General features: G+C 40.6%; 1 pseudogene; it reads right to left on the reverse strand.

Annotated features, from left to right (window-relative positions):
• Positions 1-242: 242 nt before the first annotated feature.
• LOC127424990 (uncharacterized) lies at positions 243-1,632 on the reverse strand (annotated as a pseudogene).
• Between the last annotated feature and the right edge of the window lie 5,601 nt (positions 1,633-7,233).

Consider the following 7,233-nt stretch of genomic DNA (forward strand, 5'->3'; position numbering starts at 1 on the left):
ATGTTGAGTCCGGATAGGTTGGTCTGAATGAAGGACGCACAGATTTTTTGAATGGAACGGGTATGAGTGACTAAGTTGCAAATGGACCAAATGTCTGTTAGGGGAAAAGGGAGTTGGTAGAAAGAGTGGTATGCCTTGAAACAGTTCCAACCGGTCAGGTAAGCAGAGAGGGTACTCTGGGCGAGACCGCTGAGGATATCTTCTCGTGAAGCATTTGAAAGATTATCCAACTGTGGATTTAGTTAAAGATGGAGGCTGAAAACTATGATATTGTGGTAGCCAGAAATGTGAGCTGCTTGAATGAGAAACTGGTGTTGGGCGGATGTTAGTGTTAGTCTGCGAACAAATGGCATGATGGCTGGGGAACGAGATCGGCATTTATTTATGATTTCAACTACTGCTGAGTTATCTGAGTGAATGAGTATGGAGTGTCTGGACCATTCGTGCCCCCAAAGGATTGCTGCTATGATGACAGGTTACATTTCGTAGAGTGCGGATGAGGGAACGCCTGATAATAAAAGGTCTATTCGGAAGCAAACCAACGGCTGCTGTAGTATCCCCTGAAGCCGGTGGAAGGCACTGCATTTGTGTACAGCTGAATGTCTTCGGGTTGTGTGATATAGTCATTATAAAAGAAGGATATGCTGTTCCATGAAGATAGGAATTGTTGCCAGAGGTGCATTTCCATTTTACAAGCTTCGTCCAGAGTGACGTTTTCATGGAGGGAGGGGATTGTTTCTGCTTTTGTTAGGAGGTTGGAAAGGAAAGATTTTCCTGGGGGAATTATTCTGATGGCATAGTTAAGGGGACGAGGAGGGCTAACAGTTGTTGCTTTGTGCACCTGACTGCCAGTAAATAATTTGATAAGAGCAGTGATATGTGATGTATTTTTGTGGGAGGCAGAGATGCTTGGAAGGAGACGGAGTCTAAGGTGATACCAAGAAACTCGATAGAAGTGCATGGCCCTAAGTTTTTCTCTTTTGAAAGGGGAACACCTAGTTCAGAAAAGACTTTGATGAGGGTGGAAATCCCTGAGTGAGGAGGCGCGGATAGAGGTGTGATGATGAGGAAGTCGTTGAGAAGGTGGAGGACATAGGGAAGCTTGTAGTTATTGATGAGAATCCAGCATAAGGCCTCCGAGAGGGAGTCGAAGATCTTGGGGCTGCTTCTACAGCCAAAGGTGAGGCACACTGCAAAATAATAAGCTCCTTTCCAGAATATTCCAAAGAAACGCCAGAATTCTGGGCGAATGGGCATGACTTTGAAAGCATTGGTGATGTCTGCTTTGGAGAGCCATGCTCCGTGGCCTGCCTTGCAGATGAGAATGATGGCGTGGTCGATGGTTGGGAAGGGAGCAGCCGAGATGGTTGAAGTTGTTGCAGACCATTCTGCCTCCTTGGTAGAGGATTGGTCGTCCTCTTTTTTTGATGCTTTTGGGTATGGGAACGTTAACTGTGGGGCATATGTCGAGGGGTTTTGGAATAATAGGAGGAGGTGGGGCTGCTGTAGATAATCGGTTGAGTACTGAGTTTTTGCGTGAGAAGGAGGGTTGAGAGAGAAAGGGGGTGATGACAGTGCATGCTGAGGCTGGATGTGACGGGGCTCCACATAGCTGGCAGTAGAGTTCAGCATCGAGGGTGCCCCAGTATTTTCCTTGGTTGAACTGCTGTAACCGACCTGCTTCTTGAGTGGCGAAAAAGAATGTGGTAGTTGTAGAAGCCTGTCCCTCCGAAACATACGGCCATGTCTAGAATGATTGATAGGTAATCGTCTAGCTCGGTCCTTCGATCTGGATAGACAGAGCAAATTATGTCATGGTAAATCGAGAAGGCTAAAGCGAATTCGGTAGGGGTGAGGTCTTTAGAGCGGGAATTTATTGTGTGGCTGAGCTGCATTAGGTCTTGGCTGGTTTGCAGCTCTCTGGGCTGGCTGATATGTAAGAGGGATGACTGAAGAAGTTGGGCTAGGTCAGTGTAGTTACCTGATACGATTTGCAGACATAAGGATGAAGAAACGGGGGAGGGACGATGAACTGATGAAGCTGGGTGAGGAGGTGGTGCTGCTGTAGCCAAGGTATATGGGCTACTGTTTATTGGCAGGATGTAAGGGTATTGGGAAGGGGAGGGGTTAGGATAGGTGAGTGAGGGGAAATGGGATAGATTAGTTGGAAAGAAAGAAAAAAAGGATGAGGTTGAAAAGATCCGTTAAAAGGTAAAATTCCTGGGTTTACTGCAAAGGGAGCTTGATTTGGGTTGGTTGATAGAGAGGAACCGGGAATGACAGGAGCCATGCTGCCATTAGCGGCTGAAGGAAGGGTAGAGGAATGGATGGTGGGATGAAAGGATGTAAGTGTGTGAGGATTTGGAGCTGTTTGTGAGCATAGGGATGAAAAGAAGGATGTAATGATCTGGGATAGATCTGAGGTGGAAGGAGCAGATAATGCTGGAATTTGCGCTTGGACTCCACTAGGTGGCGCGGATGCTGCTGCCTGAGGCCATTATGGAGGATGCGTGGTGATGTCACGAATGACGGTGGGAGGATCGCGTGAGAATGCCGGAAGTGTTGAGGGCTCGGAGTTTATAGTTGCTGACGTATTGTTGGATGCTGTGTAAAGTTGAAATAATCTTGATTTATTGTCGGAGAGGCTGAAGTGGATGCCTTTATCCTTAAGAGCTCGCTGAAGGCGAGCCACGGTCCACTCATTGATGCTGGTCTCTGGTCTGGGAGACGTGCCGTGAATGCGAACGTGAATGCGCTGATGAGGACTACGGGGTGGATGAATGAGAGAGATGCTGTTGACGAGGAGATCGATCCCGTTGGCTTCTGTACCTGTGGCGATCTCGGATGGTAGTTCTCGTGAGCGAAGAAGAGTGGTCCTGTGATCGAGTCGGGGTTGGAGAAATCTCAGACAGTGAGCTTGGATGAGAATGAGAATGTTGGAGAATAAGAACGGCGGAACGCAGCCGGTGTGGAATTTGGCTGTGTGAGGATTGTTGAGATGATTTCCTGGGTGAAGTAGAGTTTATTCAAAATAAATCATCATCTGAGTCAGAAGGGTTGATCTGAAGCTCGGGATCCATGGTAAGTGAGTCCGTCGAGTATCTGAGACAAACGGAGCTGAGGAGGTTGGTTCAGTATAAGTGCGTTGATGGGAAGTAGCTGATTGGTTGAGGCGTGGCCTGCTCCCGAACTTTAGTTAACTTGCTAACTTCATATATATATATATATATATATATATGTATATATGCATTTTGCATTTTGACATTTTCTCATTGCCAAAATGCAAAATGTAAAATGAATATTACTAAATAAATATTACTGTAATACAGTAAAGCAACAGTTTGCAATAAGATTGTGTACCATAATATTAGGTAGCACAATAGTTAACTTGAAATAGAATGAAAAATATTTACAGCATTTTGTTTAAATCTCTGATCATTTTTATTTTATACATATATTAATACAAAATCACAAAGAATATATATATATTTTTTTGTATTGTGACATTATTTTCATGACAAATGAGTATATTCTTATTACCGTAATGTAAAAACATTTAATTCTAATTGCAAAATAGCAAAAATAAATAAATAAAAAATGCATATAAAGTATTTTACATTATATAACATTATTATTATTTTATTTTTATGTATTTGTTTTTATTATTATTATTTATTTTTTTATCACCTTTTTTCTCCCAATTTTGGAATGCCCTATTCCCACTACTTAGTAGGTCCTCGTTGCGGCGCGGATACTCACCTCAGTCCGGGTGGCATTTATATAACATTATTTAAATTCTACAGTATTTTGTGAAGTTTTTATAAATCATGGTTATGTTTGTTTTACTGTCTTTAATTGCTGATATGCTGATTTTTTTTAATCATTGTATTACAATAATTTCATTGTACTACAGTAAAACATTACAGTAATGATAATGTAATGACATATATAACATCCATACCTGTTACAATAAAATGACATTTGGTGGAAAGCTTAATTGTCATGAAAATGTGAAATATAATCCCAAAAATAGGCTGCATTTAAATTTCTCTTGAGTTCGGGGGGAATATTACATTTTCTTAACTGGTTTTGTGATATTCACCCACAATGTCTTTAAATATCTCTCTTTTGTGGCTTGTACGGAAATGCATCAGACTGCTTTTATGTCAAAACATGTTCTGGAAGGCCAAACACCAATATTCCATCTTCTTGTGATCTTATTTCCTGCTAAATCTAAACATTTGGTCACATAATAACTTTATTCAGTTTGGTAATCCAGGAATAATGTTCTTTTGGTTTGTACAGTGAAATATAATATGTCGTCTGCTGTGTTTAAATTGACTTTTTTGTCAGTGTTGGATGAGAGAGAGAAAGACTGGGATATATGGCTCAGATTTTTCTGTGTCTCACTTGGTTACTAAAGACCTCTCTCTCTCTCTCTCTCTCTCTCTCTCTCTCTCTCTCTTTTAATGCAGAGTGCAGACAGGCTTTTTTGGACAGATTGGTAGAATGGCAGCACTTAACCCTGAACTAAATCTGACATTACTGAATATCCTGACAGCACTCTGCATAGTGAGAAAATAATGCAGAAAGATGGTAGGAGAGAGAATGTTTGGTATGCATAACAGTGTTTGTGGCTGCCCCAATTCTGATGTCTCTTTTGCATGTTCGGCAACACATATCCCTCCATTTGGAGAGAGAGAAATTTGCCGGTAGACAGTCTTTCTAAACATTCTCCTTTAAACCCCTTTGCAATCCTGCTAATTCCTTCAACATTTCGCAGATTGTAAACAACATAAATATGCAGACTACATCATACAATGTTCATTGGAATGCTAATTAGTATAAACCAGTAGTGTGGACAATTAGCACCTTTAAATATACCTTCACACCCCAGTCTCATCCTCAGACGGTATGTCCAAGGACTATAACAGACCATATAATGCGTGGGGTTTAGCTGGTTAGCATGTGAATTCATCGTCAATAGGTCGAAAATTTTCAGCTGAAATCGGTCTGTTTTTACTGAAATTCAAACCACTGCCCCAGTGGCTGAAGCTGGAAGTGTTGTGGAACACATGGTCATGTGTGAGCTCCAGTTTCCGGGTGAAATGTCCACAGAGTGGCACCAAAAGCTAGTTGTATTAGTTGTAAATTATTTTATTAACTCCAACTAACCCAAACCCCAACCCTAAACCTAACTGTCAGTGAAGTAAAAATAATGAAAACTAAAATCATCATTAAATACATGAATGCACTTCCTTTCTGGTTTTAGTGGGACCAGAACCCATGTCTCTGAGGCTGCTCAGGAAATCAGTCGCACAGGAAAAGGTGAAGACATTTGAATTATTGGAATTAATGGAAGATGGCACTTGTCAGTAACTCAGCAGAATGGGGTTGATGTCAGACTACTGGAACATTCAGTAGCAACATGTCGAGGTTCCATGTGATCATGCCCTAGCACACCTTTGCGGCCCCCTGGGGATCCCCGGACCCCAGTTTGAATATATATGTTATACCATGATTGTTGCTCCTTTTATTTAAAGGGGTCATGAAATTATCTTTTTTATATTTTTATTATTTAGTCATAATTTAGTAATATATGATCATTTTCCACCCTGTCTGTGGCCCTCTGTCTGAAATGCTCAGTTTTGGCTTAAGCGCCTCCTTAAAACTTCAATGAAAAAAGCTCACTGTTCTGATTGGCTAACAGCATGTAGCCCTTCGAAATCAGCCATATTTGAAACTCAATCAGAAGAAACTGAACCAGCTCCACAACATTATAAAACTAAATTTCAGGGGTTACACATGACACAAATCAAACACATTGCATCTGAATATATTAAACTGTTCATCTCAAGCACAACTGTTAACACTCACACCCTGTCTACATCGGATGTGAGAGCCACGTCAAAAGCAATAGAACCCTATATAATAAATTATGCTGTCTTCCATGGAAGCGTTCGTTGAAGCACATTGTGTTTCACTGACAGTAAACAGATGTCTCGTTCCATTTTGTGCTGCATGCGCTAGCGCTACTACTGCCAGCAACACAAATGGCTAAAACAATTAAAAATAGTGCAGATGGGCGCAAGAATGCTTCCATGACACTTTTGAGCTCAAAACAGCAAGAGGCAGCAGCTGAATGAAACCGAATTGCTTCTCTTCAGAGTTGTAATTTGACACTGTGTCTTTTAAAAGTAGCCCGAGATATGTATCAAGCGGTCAGAGACATCTGTCAGTGCATGTTAAATGCAAAAATAATTTAAAATAGTCCAGATGGGTCCCCTTTGGTGTTCAGGAATAGTTAGGCCTCAGCAGGCCTTGTTTGTCCTTCTCTCTCAGTTTAAAACTGAAGCACCAGTAGGCGGGGCCAAGGGTGTAAAAGAAGGCGTTTATATTTTTGAGCTGTAGAGGCGGTCATGAATTAATGTACCCCTAGTGACGTAGGGTAGTCGCAGAAGTAGAGAATGAGCCGTTTTTGCAGCTTGGTTTCAATAAATGCTTTGCATTGGGGGATTACATTTTGAGTTCTGAAATTTACAGTATGTTTTTATAGTAGAAAGACCTCATATATTTCAAAATATCAAGGCAAGTTTAATTCCTCATGACATGACCCCTTTAATGCAGGAAAGCGTTCACTGATACATGCTATAGTTTGTCATTCTGTGATCATGGGATGCTTTTGGTACACAGCTATCAGGCTCCATGTTGCAGTAATAAATTGTTTAGGAAAATTTTTGTGGTTAGTATTTTGTCGTTGTTGATTGTTAGTTTGTTGATTACTTCTAGAAATAATTAGTTTTAGAATTTTTGGCAACATTCTGTTTTTTTTTTTTTTTTTTTGGCCTGTGTTATATTCATAGCATATTTGTGTGCTACAGTACAGATTCACATTATTCATACTGAATCATAGCATCTTAAATATTAAATTTGTGTATTCAATTGTAATATACTGTAGATCAGTGGTTCTCACCTGGTTTTGCTTCAGGACCGATATTTTACATTGGATATCAAGTGACCAAACACAGTACTAAAATTATTTGCCATTCAAAAGTAAACAAAAATGTCCCTAAAACCAAACATTACATTTAATTTGAATGCATGGCCTTTGACATCGACAACAAAAAATATGGTAATTGTTTTCTCCTCCCTTTTAGAAGATGATAACCTTGTTTATTTTGCTCTCCTAACTGTGATTATATGGATAGTTGCAATTCATTATTTTCATGTAGC

This window comes from Myxocyprinus asiaticus, chromosome 34 (assembly GCF_019703515.2).
Source record: "Myxocyprinus asiaticus isolate MX2 ecotype Aquarium Trade chromosome 34, UBuf_Myxa_2, whole genome shotgun sequence".
In the NCBI taxonomy this organism is placed as follows: domain Eukaryota; kingdom Metazoa; phylum Chordata; class Actinopteri; order Cypriniformes; family Catostomidae; genus Myxocyprinus; species Myxocyprinus asiaticus.